Consider the following 20,380-nt stretch of genomic DNA (forward strand, 5'->3'; position numbering starts at 1 on the left):
AAACTTCAATCATAAAGGAAGCAGAAAATATTAAAAACCAGAACAAATTGAAAGTGGCTCAAAAGGGAGATCAACTGATAGTGTGGAATCTTAGCGGAACTGCATCTGCGTCGCCCACTTTCCAAGGCTCTCTGCGTGACAGCAAGTCTGCTCACATCCCTGCTCTGCGGTCCGAGGGGGATCACTGGAGACTTAATCTGCGTGGGGACCTTGGCAAACAGATTTTGGGCTTTCACTGTCATCCTTCTGCAAACCAGGTATTCACAATTTCAGCTCTACAACCACGGTTGAATGATGTCCAGCAAAATTCTACTTTTAGGTGATATCAATGATAATTGTTGTGTAATCTGTTGACAGCAGTCTTCAATTTCTTTATCACTAGCTTTAGTAGTTGGTGCATGAATTTGAGTAATAGGTATATTGATTGGCTTTCCTTGTGTGTAATAGATACTATCCTATGGGGGCCCTGAAGGTGTAATGACATTACACATTGGCCTGCTAACTGCAAAGCAGCAGTTCAAAATGGAGAGGGACCGGACAGGGACTTCTGCCTTGGCTGCAAAGGACCCTGTGAAACAAGTTAGGAACAAAGGACTCTGTGAGAACTGGCTTGGCAACCCCTTAACCTTAAATCCAGGCCACAGTGAAAACCCTGGTACAGGGCTGCACTCAGAGATAATCATGGGACCTTCTGACACACGCTGACCCAGAGCAGCAGCTCCCATAAAACAGAAAGAAAGGATGCGCGAAACCCAAGGACGGACTGAGCTGGGCAACTAATTAAAAATTTCTTGACTATCTACAAAGTGACAACCATTTTCCATTTGAAAGTGCTAAATAAAAACTAAAAGTGTTCCCTCAGATAATGTCTCCTTTCATCACCTCCCGCGGGCGCACCTGCTGCCTGCCCTGAGTGCAGTGCAGTTTATCTGTGCTTACAGTGTCCTCCTCTCAACTCAGGAGGGACCCGCTTCGCTCCCGAGAAAAGCCTGTCTCATCGCTGTTCACGGTGTTCCTTCTTACCTGGCAACGGAGACCCAAATCATTTCTTTGGAAGTGACGCTATGCTCTAGTAAAACTATAGCTTCACTCTGCTGCTGCTGCGTGTGTGTGCGTGTGCATGCGTGTGTGTGCGTGTGATCCCAGCTTATCTCTAGACCCTAACAAACCACAGGAGTTTGGGGCTTGCTAGTTCCCCCTAGACTACGGTCAAGATACTGAACTCCACAGAAACCATTAGCCATTCTGTACTCCTTTAAAGAATTATAGCCTCAGAAACTCACTGGGACAAGTCTACCCTGCCTATATAGGGTGACTGCTAGTCAGCCTCAATTTGACAGTGAGTTGGGTTTGGCTTTTGGTATCACCCACAGCATTGAACTTCATGATAGATCTTGATTGTCCTTTAACAATGAATGCAATGCTAGTACTTTTGACTCTGTCGTGGCTGGCATTGGAAACCCCATGGCTGCCTCATTCACAGTGGCCGTTGTCATGCCATTTCAGCCCCTACTGCCTAGGATATCAGGCTTTAGCTTTCATTTTGACAACATCTAACTTTGCTAAACTCATACTTTGTACATCTCAAGTTACAGCAATTAACAGATGTTTACAGCTGTTCCTTCTCATTTTGATTTGTGTTTCGTTAGGAAATGAAGATCCCAAAGGTTTTCCTCCAGGATCCTTGGCTCCATCCATGTCATTACGGTCAAGTCCCCCTTGAGAAGACAGCTCTTCCTCGGTCATAAATGGAGTGCCTTCCAACCTGTGGGCTTTCCTTTCCTGGCATCAACCTGGGCAGGTGCCCTGTGTTCACTGGAACGCCAGGCATCACATTCAGTTCCCGGGCAGAAAGGGAACAAAAGGGCAGAAGAGAATTAACAGCATCATATGATTCCCTTCCCTCTGAAGAGCTATCCACAGTCCTACTTGGTGATTCATACCTCTAGATCACTGGCCGGGATTGTCCCCAAGACCATTCTTAGCTGCAAGAACGACAGTGATTTGGGGATTCTATTAGTTTGTGTATTTTAAAACTGGGTACATTGCCATCCTAAATAAAATCAGGGTCAACTCAAAGAAAGAAAGAAATACAAGAGCTGGAGGAAGCAGCTCACAATGTGGCCATGTCACCCAAGTTTGGTTGTACGTGTCGCTTCCTACGAGGCCACTGCAGGCACAAGCAGGCATCCTGGCCAAACTCCCTGGAAACCCTGTTCCCCTCTCCGGGGACAGGCACATCCCAGCTGCACAGGTAAGAAGCAGACTAAAGAAGAATCGGGCTTTGTTGGTAATGCCCATCCTCATTGTATTTTTATTTTTTTCTGGAAAAACAGAAAATAATTAATGAAAACTCATCTTGATTTCTACCACCAAGTCCATATTTTCCAATGACTGTTCCTTCTTTTTTTCCAACTTGTGCATTTCAATCACCAATAACTATCAATGCATTTTGGTGGCGTTTGAGCGATTTCAGACTGAAGTCCTTAGGAGAGTTCTTCAAGCAGCGGCTTTTGTGGTTGGTGCATAAATTTGAGTAATAGTTGTATTGATTGGGTTTCCTTGAAGACAGATAGATATAATCCTACCATAGACAGCAGTGTACTTCACAAGGGATTTAGCCAGACCTTTTCTGACAGTGAATGCCACGACATTCCTCCTGATTGTGCTATTCCCAGCAGAGGAAATCGTGTGATCTTCTGGTTCATAATCAGTCCATTTTGGATCCCTAATAGCTAGAATATCAGTGTTCATGTGTTTCGTTTCATGTTTAACCGCTTCCAGTTCTCCTACATGAATACTTCAACTATTCCAAGTTCTGACCACTGGAAGGTTTTTGCAGCAGTTTCTTTACCTTGAGCTGTGGGCCAGCAGCAAAGGAGAATTCCAAAGGCTTCCCTCCCGCGGGCTTCACCGGCTCCACATCACAATGGTCGACTCCGCTCCAAGAATCAGCTCCTCTTCAGTCACATTTTGAGAGCCCCTGGACCTGAGAGCCCCTGGACCTGAGGGCCCCGTCCTCCAGCGGTACCTCCGATAAGGTTCTGCTTCCTTTGTCCAGGCTTTCAGTGCTTGACAATGCTTTGAAGTTATGCTTACGGTAGCGGCGCCCTATGAATTCTTTAAAGCAGAGGTACTCAGCCACTCTGAGGGTCCAGACGGTTCTGCGGGAAACCCCAGATAGGTCAAGGGTCTCTCTGAACTCAAAAACTCCCTGCCATCCAGTTCATTTTCATCCATATTGACCATGTAGAACAGAATAGAACTGTCTTTGTGGGTATCCAAGGCTGTAACTCTTCATAGGAGCTTGACTGATCTTTCTTCCGAGGAGTGTCTGGAGGTTTCAAACTGCTAACCTTGTGTTTAACAACCCCACTCCTAACCCAGGAGGCCACCAGAACTTTTATGCATTTTAGTTGGTGAAGATACTGTAGCTCTTGTGCAGGGTGAGAAAAAGGATAGAAATGAAGATGATTTCAGAACTATATAACTAATCGCCCTGGAGAACATGTAAGAGGAAGGGAGACCAACTAGAATGCTAATGACCAGAAATCAATCCTCACCTTCTCCCTAAGCCGCTGACTAATTTCTTTCCTCAAGAATATGATCAACTGCTGCTTGGTCTCTGGCTGAAATTATTTCTAACCTCCTCTCTGCCTATCAACTCTTGTTTCTCAAGACTCCCCTTTCTGCCCTTCAGCAGACCTGCCTCTGCCTGCGTCAGTAATGTAAGGCATGCCCTTGGCAAACCTTGGATGGCCAAGTGCCCGGGACCCTTGCTAGCCTGAGGGAACTGCATTCGCACTGCAGGGGGCCAGAACCTTGAGCCTGAGCTAAATCCCCAGAAGTATTTCCGGGATAGCACAATGATTTATTAAGCAACACTGCAGTGCACCGGCCTTAACCTTTTTTTATTCAATGAATGAGCTTGTATTGGTGTTCTTATTCCTAGAAACAACTCTGCGGGTCTTGAGAAAGAGCGATCTTAAGATAAATAGCCAGAGTTCTGTTTATAAGAATCATGATTCCACATGTTCTACGGGCCTGGACGCACATTTCCTTGCAATAGAAATTTAAAGCTATCTCAGGAAACAGTTTTCCTTGGTGGTTTTAAGAACACTATGCAGTGGCCTGTGTATAAAGAGACTTCTCTACTGGCGGCCCTGAGATTTGTACACATGAAAAATAAGTTTGCACTGAAGACTTGGATTTTAAAAAACAGGCTATTGTTTAGTGACTAGATGGCACGATTCATGGACTACGGGAAAATGTAAATACCTTGGGGATGAACATCAGCGCAGGGGCTTTCAATCCAAAGGAAAACAAAACACAACCAAACTATGGCAGCAAGGCAATTTGGATTCATGGCACCCCATAAGTTTAGAACAGAACTCTGTTCTCTAGGGGGGTGGGGGTGTTTGTTTTGACTTGGTTTTGACTTTTGCTGTAATCTTTATGGAACAAGATTGTCAGATGGGGTTTCTGTCATGCCATTGGGATGTTCAAATCTCTGACCTTTAGGTTAGTAGTCAAGTGCAAACTATCGGGGCATTACAGTACCCCTATAACTAACTACCCTATCATAGCAAGTCTGTACTCAGTCTGAAGACCCAGGAGTCCCCTGCAAAGCCACCAAGCACTTGCTGGAACCTCGTCATCCGCCTTCTGGTGCCCCTATGCACAAAATCAGTAAGACTGTCCAGCACTCTCTCATCATCAACACAAGTGTAAGCATGTGGGGATCCCTCTGTTTCCCCAAACTCATAGACCATCTCCTGTGACAATTAAAATAGCATCTCTTTTAAAATTGAAGACCCTCTCTCTGGCCATAATCAGATTACTTCTGGCCCATGCTGCCAGCAGAGTGTTGTGACTGGTTTATTATGTATGCAGGCATAGGAATTTCTTAGTCTGCAGGCTTATGGTCTAGGCAGCATGAGTCTCATTGGGAAATGTATGTTCTCACTCTTGCTCTAAACCTTGCCTTCTTGCAAGGTTTCTGTAGCTTCTGTGAAGAATGCAAACGCACTAAACTGAAGGTTCGCCTCTGGGGCTGCCTTTTATCCCAGTTTCTTACGCAAAACGACAACCTCAGAAAGAGCTCCCTTACTCTCCTCTCCCTGAAGAGGTGTGTGCTGCCTGCCTGATCCCCAGCCCCGGCTCTCTTGATAACAGACTGCACAATGTTGACCACAGAATGCAGTAATCACAAGGCACAACTGCGAAAAGACTGGCCTCCCACAGTGGTTTGTCATCTAGTATTACTGAAACAAAGCGCCTTTGCTCGCCGAAGGAGGTTTTACTTTTCATTCAGTTGTTTTAAGATCTTACTGACATAATAAGAGCTAGAAAACCATAAAAGGCAAAACATACCCAGTGTATTTTAAGCTGGAAGAAATGAAAAGGAAATTCAAGCCATGGGCAAAGTAGTGCACAATGCAGGCTAGGGATGGCAGTGGGAGGGGCCCCCAGTCCATTTGTAGAGTCCCATTGAGTTCCCTTAGAGTCTAGCCAGGGGTCTTCAAACTTTTTAAACAGGGGCCAGTTCACTGTCCCTCAGACCCACTGGAGGGCTGGACTATAGTTTAAAAAAAACTATGAATAAATTTCTATGCACACTGCACATATCTTATTTTGAAGTTAAAAAAAACAAGGCAAAAACACCCCGCAGGCTGGATAAATGTCCTCGACGGGCCACATGTGGCCCGCGGGCCATAGTTTGAGGACGCCTGGCTTAGACCATTGAGCAGAGATGTGAATAGACTGGTAGTCAGACAGAGTACAGCAGACAGTGAATTAATGCAGATATAGTTAGGTTGCATTTTAACACCTAATCATTTTTTGTCCCTTTGGACCCATTTTTAAACCGGTTCTAGTTTTGTTTTTTGTTTTTCTGATTTCTTTTAGATTGAGGGTTTTCTGTGTTTTATTTTGTTATTGTTGCTGGTCGTGGTGGGGTTCAAACAATTTTCTCCCTTTGAATTCAAAGACTGGTACATCTATAACAACAGTAAATGGATCAATAGTCTTTTTTCAAAGACTGGTACATCTATAATAACAGTAAATGGATAAATAGCTTTTTTGGGGTTATGGAAGATGAGGCTAGGGGGAAATGGGGTGCTAATAATAAAGTACAATATTGAAGAAAATAGTCTAAATGTAGTGATGATTGCACAATTCTGTTTAATATATTCAAACCATTGAATTGTATGACACATAAATGTAAATAAAACTTAAAAAGAAGAAGAAACATATGGAAGGAAAACACAGTCATTATACCAAAAGGAACTAGTCAAAGGTCAACCATTTCAGGAAGTAGCATATGAGCAAAACCCAATGATACTGGAGGGAAAAGTTCAAACTGCACTGAAGGCATCCGTCCAAAACAAGGCTCCAGGAATTGAAGGAACACCAAATGAAGTACTTCAATGTGCTTATTAAGTACTGGAAGCACTCACTCATCTATGCCAAGAAACTTGGAAGGAAGCTATATGGCCAACTACCTGGAAGGGATGCATATTTGTACCTGTTCCAAAGAAAGGTGAGCCTGCAGAAACGCAGAGATTGTAGAACCAAAGCATCTACAAGTAACCTGTTGCTGATGACCATCGAACAATGGTTGCAGAGGACATTGACATGGAGCTGCCAGAGGTTCAGGCTGGATTCAGAAGATGGTATTGAACAAGGGATATTATTGGTTGAAAGCAGAGAATATCAGAAAGTTGTACCTATGTTTTATTGGATATGCTAAGCCATTCAACTTTGTGGATCATGGGAATTCCAGGACACTTCATTGTGCTTATTCGGGACCTATACATGGGACAAGCAGTACTTGTTTGAATAGAACAAAGAAATATTGCACAGTTTAAAGACAGGCAAAGAACATGTAAGTGTTGGAGCTTCTCAGCACACTTGTTCGGTCGGTGTGCTGAGCAAATAATCCAAGAAGCTAGGTTATATGAAGAAGAATTCAGCATCCAGACTGGAGAAATGCTTACTAACAACCTGTGATATACACGTGACATAACTTTGCTCTCTGAAAGTGAGGAGGACTTGAACTACAGTATATACTCGAGTATAAGCTGACCCGAGTATAAGCCGAGGTACCTAATTATTACCTGGGAAACCAGAAAAACTGATTGACTCAAGTATAAGCCTAGGGTGGAAAATACAAAAGCTATTGGTGAGTTTCAATAATCAAAACAAATGAAAATAAAATTACTAAATATTGAGACATCAGTGGGGTAATGAATTTAAATATTTATGTTAAATTAGAAACATAAATAAAAGGACAACAAGTCATTTAACATTAGTAAACCAGCACAGTAAGTGGAAAATAGGTTCAACAAAAACAGTACTATTCCCTGATCTCAATCAGCAACCAAGCTAAAATATAAAGAGTTAAAATCCTTCAAAACTGGATTCCTCATCATCACCTGTATTCCAATGCAGAGCTCCAGCTGGTGTGAGGTCATCATAGACGATGTCCTCACTGAGATCGCCGCCATCACCATCACTGCTGTCATTTTCATACAAAGTGCAGTCTTTACTGCCATCCATAGCATTACTAATACTACATTTCTGGAAGGCATGTCACACCATGTCTTCTGGAATGTCTTCCCATGTATCTGGAACCCACTTTGCTATTAACTCTATGTCAGGCTTCATGAGATTTCCTCCTTTTTTTAGTCGTGCTTGACCAGATGACATCATTCATGCCACATCCTTCGCACACAGTCTTTAAAAGGTTTATTCAAAGATACATCCAGAGGCTGCAGTACAGATGTAAGCCCACCTTGAATAGCGGCTAAAGTAACTTTACTAGATTTTGCCAATTTTTTTATGTTATCCGATAGGTGGGCTCGGAACATATCCCAAACAAGTAACATTGGCTTTTCCTTTAAGGCTGCTCCTGGTCGTCGGTTCCAAATTTATTCCGGCCATTTTTTTGTTCCGTCATCATCCATGCAGCCTTTAACATGCATGCACAGTAATTCTTGGTGGGAAATTGATCTTTTAAGGAAAGGTCTTTCTTTTAAAAAATAATGACAGGACGCAGCTTAGTTCCGTTAGCCAAACATGATAGAACAACTATAAAGTGGTTTTTGTTGTGTTTTTTTTCATTTCTTGTAGTTTTGAGAAAAATGGTTTTTTCTCCTAAACTTGCCACAGTTCTGTTGCTTGGAAGATCAAAATTCATAGCAGTTTCATCTATATTCCCAATATCTGCCAGGTCATAATTATAAATCCTTCTTTGTTTTATAATAAATGACTGGAATGACATCATTTTTTCTTCAAGGTTTTGTGGCAACTTCTGGGAAATCTTTGTTCTTTGTCTCAAACATATTCATGAAGCGGGTACATCATCCTGCTGATGCAGCAAATTTTTCAATGCCTGGTGCTTTATATTTGCCACCCTTAGCCATTTGTACAACATAAATGCGGATTCCCATGCGTGTTACGCAGTAACCATTTTGACGACACTCCATAACCCATTTATGCAATTCACTCTCTAGAGCCCCATAAAAAGATGTTAAACCACGACGAGCTCTTTTAGCTTTTGGAATCTGTTGAAAGTCAGCCTTCATTTTCCACCACTCCCTCACTTGCTTTTCTTCAACACAGAATTCTGTACTTGCAATACTGTTATTGCTCTCTTCTGCTCTTGACACAACCTTCATTTTGAAACCGGCCTCATATGACCGGCATTTTTGTTTTGGTTCAAAAGTATCCATTTCTAATAGGATAAAAAACCAAGATTTTGAAAAAGAACTTTCATGGTAATGCCCCCCACCCCACCCCGCAGTGATGTGTTAGCCAGGAGGAGGGGGAAGTCTGCGTAGGCAGGGGATGCAGGATTGAATTAACACAGAGACCAGAGGGGAGAGACGGAGCACAGCCACAGACACATCCTTACCAGTTCAGCTGCTGGCGTAAGTGCATCACTACGGTGCTTCTGTGAATTGGAGCCGTCCATGTCATAGGACAGATCTGATTGGTTAGATGTGAGTAAACAAACATTCAAAGACCTGCAGTGTCAGCGGGGCTTTCAATGAACAGTGGAGAAATGGCAATCACCTGCGAGATAATGGGTGCTCATCCAGTTACCTGGGGAGGGGGGGCAGCAAGATGTTACACTTCGCTGGGGTACCACTGACCCATGTATAAGCCGAACCCCAGTTTTTCAGCACATGTTTTGTGCTGAAAAACTCAGCTTATACACGCGTATATACGGTGCTTGCTGATGAAGATCAAGGACTGCAGCGTTCCATGTGGATTTCAATTCAAGGTAAAGGAAACCTAAATCCTCACAACTGGACCAGTAAGTCGCGTCATGGCATGGCTGATGGAGAAGAGTGTGAAGCTGTCAAGGAGTTCGTCTTCCTTGTGTCCATAATTGATGCTCACGAAAGCAGCAGTCAAGAAGTCAAAAGACGCAGGGTGTTGGGTCACACCTGCCACGCTAGGGCTCTTCAAATGTCGACAAGCAAGGATGCTACCTTGAGGACTGAGGCACATTATGAGTTGGAACCAAACCAGTAGCACCTCATGCTAATGACACACGTTAAAAAGTTCACATTTAAAAATATTAAGAGATTATTTAGAAATGAGGAGGTCAGGCCAGGGGCAATAACTAGCATAATGGCTGTGCTTCTCCATCAGAGTATTAGAGTACTGGATCTATTTAAGCCATCAACCATCCACACCGGTAACATTTCACTGGGAAATGTCTGGCTTGAAAAACGCTTAGGAAGATAATCACCGTGGAGGGGCTTGGGGCTCATAGCATCCCTGTAAGACCCGGCTGAACTGCCCTCACGTATCCAAGGCTGCACTCTTTATAGAAGGAGGCTGCTCCATCTTTATCTCTGAGAGCAAATGATGCATTCCAACCACCGACCTTGCTGGTTATCCTCCAAGTGTATCATCACCGGGGCTCCTTATAAGATTCACTCACACTGACATTGAGTTGGTTCTGACTCATGCCCCTGTGGGTTTCCAAGATGGTCACTCTGTATGGTGATAGAAAGCCTCATCTTTCTCCTGTGGGCCAGCTGGTGTTTCAAACTGCTCACCTTGTGGCTAGCGCCTCAATCTGTAACCACTATGCTGCCCTAAGCTCTTATAAAGTTCAGGTTTTATATTAATAAAATACATCAAAACAGGAAATTTTATAATATTTCAAATTATGAAAAATATAATAATTTTATAACAATGCAAACATACAATAGGCACAGTGAATGCTATGAAGAAAATCAAGCTGGGTAGATGGAAATGGATTACCCAGCGCAGGAAAATCTGCACAAGCCGGAACCTGTGAAAGGCTGAAATCTATCAAATATTGCCCACGAAAAAGAGCAAATAGCCCAGTGGCAAGACTGAAGCTTGTTGTGGTCATCACATAATCTGGTGTCAACTTGCGGAACAGTGGAGTCTAGCTTATCAATCAGGTCGCAGCTTGATGACTTCATTGGGAGGGGCCACGGAGATAAATAGCTCACTGGAGGCCGGACACACTCACTCCCTGTGACACATTCCTGCTGACAAGCCACGTGGAGCTACAAAGATGGACCCAGAGCCCTGGAGCTGAAGGAGCCACATGGAGACCCCTGCCAGTGCTGAGATGCTTCCACCGCCACTGGATCCACAAAACTTTCCACCCACTAGCCTGTGATCTTCCTGCAGTCAGCATCATTGCATGTGTTGTGTGAGTCTGGATCAGAATTTATAGACTGGTGTCAGACATATGGGCTAATATCAGACTTGTGGACTTGATCTGGACTGGGATGGGATGTTTTCTTAATGTACAATTGCTGTGATATAAAGTTCTCTCTTACACACATATGAGTGTCTCTGGATTTGTTTGTCTAATCAACCCAGAGTAACACACCTGTCAAAGGTGGAAAACTTGCACGATCTGGGAAAACAAGATAGGCTCTTTGAGTTGGGGTTCCAGCTCTCACAGATGTTGCATAGCACCTCATTTTTAATTATCTTCTTTTATGTGACAAATTTGTACCAGAAAAGTCATATTATATAATAGGTAAATGGGACATGTGGCAGATAGACTCTGAGGGGGCCTCCCATGACTCCTGCCTGCTGGCATGCGTGCCTTCTGCCATCTGCTCCCCTGATTGTGGGCATGACCTGTGAGGGACTGCTGATCAACAGAACGTGAGTGATGGGATTGCGGCACACGAGATTATAACTCTTCTTGTGGGAGAGCTTCTCCCTGGCTGGCTTTGAGGAAGCAAGTGGTCACGTTGGGAGAAGCACGTGGCAAAGAGCTGAGGGCAGCACCTGGCCAAGAACCAGCAGGACACTGCGGTTCTCAGCTCAACCTCCCATGACTTCCAGCAACCACGTGATAATATTTTTTGTTTTCAGCCTCTCGTGTAGGAATCTTGTTTTGCAGCAATAGATAACTGTTAAGCTAGTCAATTAATGTGGCCCTTAGCATTTTCTGAATTAAATTCCAACTAGAATATCAAATGTGCAATTCAGAGTTCCAGTTGGCCGAGTGGTGAAATGGTTTAGAGCTCAGGGGTTAATGGGAAGATCTGAGGTTCGAGCCCACCCCGCTGCTCCACAGAAAAGGAACTGTCATCCTGCTCCAAGAACTATTACAACCAAACCAAACCACCAGACTCACTGCCCTGAGTCCATTCTGATACAGAACAACCCCCAGGACAGTGTAGAACTTCCCAGCTGTGTTTCGCAGACTGAAACTCTGCCCAGGAATAGAAAGCCTTTTCTTTCTCCTTTGGAGCAGCTGGTGGTTTCGAAGAGCTAATCTTCCCGTTAGCAGTTCAGCACAGAACCACTAAGCTGCCAGGGTTCCTGCCGGTCAAGATCACAGCCTAGAAAAGCCCACAGGGATGCTTTACTCGGTCACAGTGAGTTACCGTGAGTCAAAATCCACTCCACTGCACCTAACAACAACAATTTCAAATCTACCGATCGATTTTAAAACTCATTGGCAGAATAAAAGTTCCAGTTCCACCTTGCACCAGGCATTCTCGACTCGCCCTGCTTGTGTGGTGCTTATGCACTGGATTACTAACACTAACCAAGTCAGCTGTTCGAAACCACTGGCCGCTCTGTGAGGGAAAGACTAAAGCTTTCTACTCATGTTAAGAGTTAGTCTTGGAAACCCACAGTACCAGCTCTGCGATGTCCTCGCAGGTCACTGTGGGTCAGAATTGACTCGATGGCCCTGAGTTTTGAGAAGGGCTCTTTGGAGTGCATTTCCAACGTGTCCCCTTCAATACTCTTTCGGCTCCAACCTCTTCTCTGACACTGGTCTGAATGCTGTCTCTTGCCTGAAATCTTTCATGCCAGTGGGACAAGAACAAGAACAGAGGCGAAGGGAGGCTTGAAACCTTGAGTTACTGCCTGGTAACACAGCCCCTGGTGACAAAGTAGATCTGTCCCATCGGGTTCTAGGTTGTTACTTTACAGAAACAAAATGGCAGGTCTTTTCTTCTACGGAGCAACTGGTGGGTTTCAACCACCAACCTTTGGATTCACAGCCAAGTGCTTAACCATTGTGCCAGCGGAGAGCTCTTTCTTTCTAAAAATATATGCATTTAAAGAATTACATGTAAGCTTATCCCAAAGCAATCTTTGAAAAGTGATGGTAGTCATCAAGTTCTCAGGTTTGGGAGGGGGCAGCCTTGGGACCGCTGTCCAGGGGTAAGCTCCAGGGTCCATGGTGCGGGCAGCATTGCCTTGTCTTTCAGAAAAATAACCTCACTGTCCATGCTGACTCATCGTTACCCTGTTAGGACAGGGTAGAACTGCCCCCTCTGAGTTTCCAAGACGGTCACTCTTTACAGAAAGTAAAGAATAAGAGGCACTGCCTTCCTCTGGCGGAGCAGCCGATGGTTTGGAGCCTCTGGCTGTGTGGATGTCTGGCTGACTGGCCAACACATTACCCAGCACACGGCACCCCCAGGCCTGCAGGGCAACTGACGGACGACGCAAAGAGGAGCTTGTGACTGCTGCACTCAGAGGGAGGAGTTTCTCGTGCCTGTTTTGCAATTTTAGGAATTTAATTTAGAGACAGATTTTTCAACACTGTCAACTGTCACACACGGCAATAAGAAGGCCACTCTTTGAAGTGACAGAGACACAGCGCACAGACTGGGAGTTTCTGGAATGGAAAAGGCTGTGAGTTTATAATCACTTCTTACGGAAGAAGAATTTTGACCGACCCAGGTTGGGCTAGAGATGTTCTGTATCAGCCTTCGGTCTCAACGTTACTGGTTCCAGCATTGATACACTTTGCTTGATGAAACAGCAAAGTTATATTCTAAATTCACTGTTGAATGCTTGCCCCAATTTAAATGGTTTCTCTGATCTTGCCCTTTTTGTTCCTTTTTTTTGCCATATTGCTGTTAAAAATCTTGGTTTGGTACAATTCGTAATTCCCCCCAAAGAGCTTCCTAGAATTAAAACCACTCAGAGTGTGTTTAAAATAAAGTCATTTGTACCTTTCTGCAGAAACATATGTTGGTCTTTGCAAAGGACTGTAAGATTACAATACATTATTTGCTTAAAAGAAATATACATGTAAATGTACACATGACTCAGATTACTCCCTGCTACTGAGTGAATCCCAACTCATAGCAACCCTATAGGACAGGACAGCAGGGTCCCTCTGGGTTTCTGAGCCTGTTAGTCTTTTTATGGGATTAGAAAGCCTCATCTCCTACAAGCGTGGAGAAAGTGAGGGAGAGGGCCCCGCCACTGACCGGGGGAGGGGAATTCCAGCAGGGACAAATGGAGTTGGTGTGCTTGGGGACGGGGAGGAATCCTGTGAGTGGAGTAGAGGGAGTGAGGAGGTCGAAGTAGAAGGCAGGAGGTGAGGGAAGGAACACATGAATATCTGATCCATATGGCATACGTTTCCATAACATTCTTCACACTGGGTGACGTGGGCTCTGGTTTGGCAAAATCAGACCGAGTCTCAAGTTGGAAAACGTTGCATGATTCAAATACTTTCTACTTAATGGAACTCATTCTCTCAACATATAAAACGAGGGCCCCAAAAGCTATCTCACAAGGTTATTGTGCTCATTAAATAATATGAAATAAGTAATATTACTTACTTTTAATTTTAATTACCGTATATACTTGTTTATAAGCTGACTTTTTCAGCACAAAAATGTTTGGCTTATTCACAGGTCAGTGGCATGAATGGATGTCATCTGGTCAAGCCCGACTAACAAAAGGAGGAAATCTCATGAAGCCTGACAGAGTTAATAGCAAAGTGGGTTCTAGATGCATGGGAAGACATTCCAGAAGACATGGTGCGACATGCCTTCCAGAAATGTAGTATTAGTAATGCTATGGATGGCAGTGAAGACTGCGCTTTGTATGAAAATGACAGCAGTGATGGTGATGACGGCGATCTCAGTGAGGACAGCGTCTATGATGACCTCACACCAGCTGAAGCTCTGCACTGGAATATGGATGATGATGAGGAATCCAGTTTTGAAGGATTGTAACTCTTTACACTTTAGCTTGGTTGCTGATTGAGCTCAGGGAATAGTACTCTTAAGGTATCATTGTTGATACCTTATTGTTTTTGTTGAACCTATTTTCCACTTACTGTGCTGGTTTACTAATGTTAAATGACTTGTTGTCCTTTTATTTATGTTTTTAATTTAAAATAAATATTTAAATATGTTACCCCACTGATGTCTCAATTTTAGTAATTTTATTTTTATTTGTTTTGATTATTGAAACTCACCAATAACTTCTGTATTTTCCACCCTAGGCTTATACTTGAGTCAATCAGTTTTTCTGGTTTCCCAGGTAATAATTAGGTACCTCGGCTTATACTCAGGCCGGGTTATATTCAAGTATATATGGTAAGTAAAATTACATACTATTAATAAGTAATATTAACGAAAAGTATGAAAGTACTTTGTAATGTATAATGTACTGTGTTGAGGATTACTCTTGGTGTTATTGCTCTTAGGGAAGGTTAGTGAATATTTCACTGCTCAAGAACCAGGGAGAAGAGACATTCTTTCTGTGACGGCTCCATCCCAATCCTTTCCAGTTCCCTTCTCCCCCCAGCCTCCTTCAGTGGGAGGCTTTGGTGAATGCAGGCTTGCTCCCAGTCAGCATGACAGGAGGTGCCTAACCACCCACAGTGATAACGTTTAACCAAGCTAAACAGTGTAAGATAACCTTCATTTGCAAATCTGACGAGCTAAATTACAGGGCTCAACTCTAATGGTAGGAAGGGAGCTCTGAGCCCATTCTTTCCATGTCTAAGATTAGCAGCTGGAAATGCCTTTCATGACATGCCTAAAATGATAGTGTCAAAGATACCACGGTTGTACGTGACATCAACACGTGCACAAAAGAAGAATCAGTTCAGAGAGTAGAAATCAAGCCACTGTTCTCCAGATCATGTCAGACAGGCATAGCTAAGTGTTTTCCACACATTGAACCAAGCCACCATGACATCATTTGTTGAAGGTCTTTGGGAAAATTCTGCTTGGGAACTAACTCTCTTTTGCTTCTTCAAGCAAAGGTCAGAAGAATGTGTTCTTTGCCTGAAGACTCCCCCACATGAATCAAGTAGAGGCGAAAGGACTAATGAGGTAGAGAAGTTGTCCCAGGGGAGAGTTAATATCCTCTTACTCTGTTATGGGATGTTTATTTCTGTATTATAGTCAGACACTTGCTGGGGGAGAAAAGTGTGTTTCCGATAGCTTGGAGTTTGAATGTCTGCTTGTCACTGACTGGTTGTGAGGCCTAGGGCAGGTTACTCAACACCTTTGAATTCTGACTTTTTTTTCTTCTCAAAGAGAAGATAACAGTGAAGTCTCATTCATAGGTTAAGGTAAGAATTAGATTAGAAACCGCATATAAATCTCTCTGTACAGAGCTAGTCATGTGTGTGTTATTGGAGGCAATTACCCAAACAAGGCTTGCCCGAGACAAAGAGCATAAAAAGTCAGGAAGATAGTCAACCTTAAGAATTATTTAGTTTCCTGAGTTGTAACTACCATGTATCAGCTATAATGTTTAGTCTACGTAAACGATGTAGAAAGAAAAGTTTAACATGTATGAAATGTACTACAATTCAGGACGTCATGGTACTTTAGAAACAATGATTTACAATAGGGTAAGTTGTCACATCAATGGAAGAAGAGTTCATGCCATATAAGCAAAATGTCCCAGGAGCGAAAACATTTAATATAAAGAGTTTAAAACTATTGTTAAGACAATCAAAACTCAGCAAAATCTGGGCATGAGACTTACACCGAGCAGTGATTCTATAGACACGTATCAGGAGACCATGTGCACAAAAAAAAAAAAAGCAACTGGCTCCCAGAAGTTAGGTTCAATGAGACTTGAGAAGAGGAGGGAGAAATGGAGATCGATGACCGGCACCCTGCCCTTCCCTTTGACAGATATCCCCTGACCCTGAGTCATGAATTCATGCTGGGCCCTCCACTTGGACATGCCTTTTGAAATTCACATCAGCAAATCCGACTTCAAACAGGACGGGAGGGATTTGTGTGGTAGATTGAATTGTGTCCCCATGAAAGAAGTGTGGAAAACTTCAACCTCCAGACCTAGACCTGTGGTTAGAATTCCTTTGGGAGCGGGGTCTCTCAGTCATGTTGGTGACAAGAGTTCGGGGAGTCTGTTTAGAGTCCACCGTTTATAAAAGATAAGAAGAGGAGGTGAAGGGACAGAGATTCCAAGCCCCAGGGAGATCTCCCCGGAGCAGAAGCTCTACAGATGGACAGCCTTCGAGCGGGCACCCTGGACTCTGATTCCCAGCCTTATGGCACCATCAGGTAAGCGTTGGACAGTTAACCACAAGGTCTTAGTTCAAACCCACCTGCTGCTCCCTGGGGGAAGGTTGAGGCAGTCTGCTCCCATGCAGATGTAAAAGCCTGGGAAACACCATATAGGGGCACTATGAGCTGGCATGGGGGTTCGATGTGAGAGAGGAGTCGTGTTGGCCCATTGAGTCCCTAACTGAAAGGTTCGTGGTTTGTAATGTGAGAGAAAGATGAGGCTTTCTGCTCCAGTAAAGATCTACAGCCTCAGATACCCTAGCAAAAATGTGTTTTTGTTGTGTTTTCTACTCAGCCTTATAATGGTCGATGTGTCAGAATCAACTAGATGGCAGTGAATTTCCTTCTTTGTTTCTTTCCTCTTTTTCTTATGAACTGTGAGAAAATAAATTTTTGTCAGTTAAAGCCACCATTGATAATATTTCGGTTATAGCAGCCCCAGAGAACTAAAGCAATGAGCAATTTGGCATGAAAGAGGAGCTGCCAAGAGATATGTTTTGGTCAGAAATTTATTAAAAGTGAATCTTTATCACCCCAAACATAAATCACACACCCATTACACAGTACTGCCCCATTATCCCAGCCATCAGCTCCTGGTAACTCCTAGTCTACTTTTTACCTTTATGCATTTACTTCCTATAGATGGAATCACCCAACAGCTGTCCGCTTGTGTCTGCCTGATTTCACATAGTACCGTGTCTTCAAGGTTCACCCATGTAAATGAATCCACACTCACCTATTTCTCAGAACTTCACTTATCTTTATGGCTGGATCATACCCAGTGTATATATCTGTTGATGAACATTTAGATTGTTTCCATCTTTAGACTATTGTGATGCTTTGTGTCTGAAGGTTTAAACATCCGAGAAGACACCTGGGTTGTTTCTACCTTCCGACTGTTGTGACTAAAACCGTCAAACATTGGTGAATACATATCTGCATCCTTGCAACAACAACAAAAAAGTGAATCTTCAATTTCATGAGTAAAAAAACCCTGAAGCAAGAGTGCTGCGATCTATTTCTCTCTGTGACATTGCCCCCACTCCTGATCACAATTTGATTAGAATCTTTGATCACCAATCTCTAGTTGAGCTTCTGTCTAGGTTTTTCTGGTCTCATGGTAAAAAACAAAAAACTCACTGCCATCAAGTCAGTGCTGACTCATGGTGACCGGATGGTGAAGCAAACTAACCAAAGAAGTGGCGTTTGTGTCAGCTGCCAGATGACTTGCCCGCTTCCCCCTCCCACCTCAGAAAGCTGACTGCTCGTTGACCTGCCAGCTCCCCTTCCCTTCTGGGAACTCTCCGCTGGTGATTCATTTTAAAATGTACTCTCCTGTTCCCAGGTTCAGGATGTCATAATGAGCTTTGACTATTCTTCAATATAGTTTCTTATGATTGTTCTTCAATATTGTTCCTTTTGTTGTTGTCATCTAAATGGTATAATTAATCTTCTTATGCTAACCAGGATGTTATAATCAATGCTGGTATTGTTTCCTTTTTGATAGTAAATGTACCTTGCAATGCTTACTAACTCTTTTGAAGTTCCAATCAACCCATTCGTTTTGCATTCTGTTTCTGTCCACGCCTGCTTGAGTCCTTGACAAATGATAGATGCGGTTTTGCCTTTCCAGTCGGCCTAAGAGGTCCACTTGCTGCTGCTACGAGGAGAAACAGCTTTAGTTTCTCAGCTAGCTGTCTGCCACAACCTTCTCCCAGGGATCTTTATTCTAACCAGAGAGAACTCTGACCAATGGTCTGAAAGAGGTGTCTGTCCCCCAAGCCCAAATCACAGGAATATGTGAAAGGAGCATCTGTAGCATGAACTTCTGATTAAGTGGCCTCCTGCCAATCTGTTGACCTGGGAAGCAGGTAAATAATCAAGAGCTAATCTATTTTGTTATATAATTGTCTAGTTATATTAATTGATTTTATTATATTTTTACTTATTACATAGATGTGTGTATAACCATTTAAACAGTCATATGAGACCATTTTTCTTATTGACTTTGGTTAATTAATTGTTTTGAACACCAATTACTGCCTAATGCCAAGATAAAGAATTACCTTTGGGACCTAATAAAGCTCATAGGGTAGACTGTCCTTGAACCACACAGCCATGCAGGGAAAACTAAAATGATAATATCTTTTAAATACCCTTCGCAACTAGTCAAGAGAGGAGTGTATGTAATTGCCTCATATACATGTAAATGTTGTGAATAAGAAACACCAAAGAATAATTGAGGCCTTTGGACTACGGTGTTGTGAAGAATACTGAGCACAGCCTGGACGATCACAAAGCTGAACAGATTTGTCTCGGAAGACATACAACCAATATGCTCTTTAGCAGTAAGAAGGGCAAAACATGTACTTTGGGTAGATTATCAGGAGAGACCAATCCCATGCTTGGCAAGTAGAGAGTCGGCAAAAAAGAGGAAGACTCTCAACATTGATTGACATAGTGGCTACAATCATGAGCTCAAACAGAGCAAAGACTATGAGGTCAGAGCTATGAGTCAGAACCAACTTCATGGCACCCAACCAGAGAGTTACTATCTTCTCAACATACTTACTCAGTCGGCAGACAAGCTGGATTACATGTAAAGCAAAAGGTGATATTAGAATTGGAGAAAGTCTTTTTTTTTTTTTTTGCTGAGAAAGATACTGGGTTGTTTGGTTTTTTTAATCATTTTATTAGGGGCTCACACAACTCTTATCACAATCCACATGTACATCACTTGTGTAAAGCACATTTGTACATTCTTTGCCCTCATCATTTTCAAAACATTTGCTCTCCACTTAAGCCCTTGGCATCAGGTCCTAATTTTTTCCCTTCCCTTGATAATTTATGAGCCCTTGATAATTTATAAAGTATTATTTTGTCATATCTTGTCCTGTCCGACGTCTCCCTTCACCCACTTTTTGTTGTCTGTCCCCCAGGGAGGAGGTCAAATGTAGATCCTTGTAATCGGTTCCCTCTTTCCAACCCACTCTCCTTCTACCCTCCCAGTATCGCCACTCACACCACTGGTCCTGACGGTATCATCTGCCCTGGATCCCCTGTGTTTCCAGTTCCTTTCAGTCTTATTAACAACCTGCAATATACAGAGGATATAGTCTTGCTTGTTGAAAGTAAGAAGGACTTGAAGCACATGCTGGTGAAGACCAAGGATTGTCATTTTCAATATGGATTACACTCAATGTTGAGAAAACCAAAATCTTCAGAAATGGACCAATAGATAATGTGATAAATGGAGAAAAGACTGACATTTTCAAGGATGTCATCTTGCTTGGATCCACGATCAAAGCTTACGACAGCAACAAGCAAGAGATCAAAGGATGCGCTGCATCTGGCAAATCTGCTGCACAAGACCACGCTGTGGTTGTGGTTAGGTGTCATATAGTTCGCTCAGAGTCATAACAACCCTATGCACAACAGAGCAAAAGACAACACTGCACAGCCCTGCACCTGCACCATCATCGTCCTTCTGCCTGACCCCGTTGAGGCAGCCACTGTGCCAATCCATCTCATTGAGGGCCGTCCTC

This window comes from Tenrec ecaudatus, chromosome 6 (genome assembly GCF_050624435.1).
Source record: "Tenrec ecaudatus isolate mTenEca1 chromosome 6, mTenEca1.hap1, whole genome shotgun sequence".
NCBI classification, from domain to species: Eukaryota; Metazoa; Chordata; class Mammalia; order Afrosoricida; family Tenrecidae; genus Tenrec; species Tenrec ecaudatus.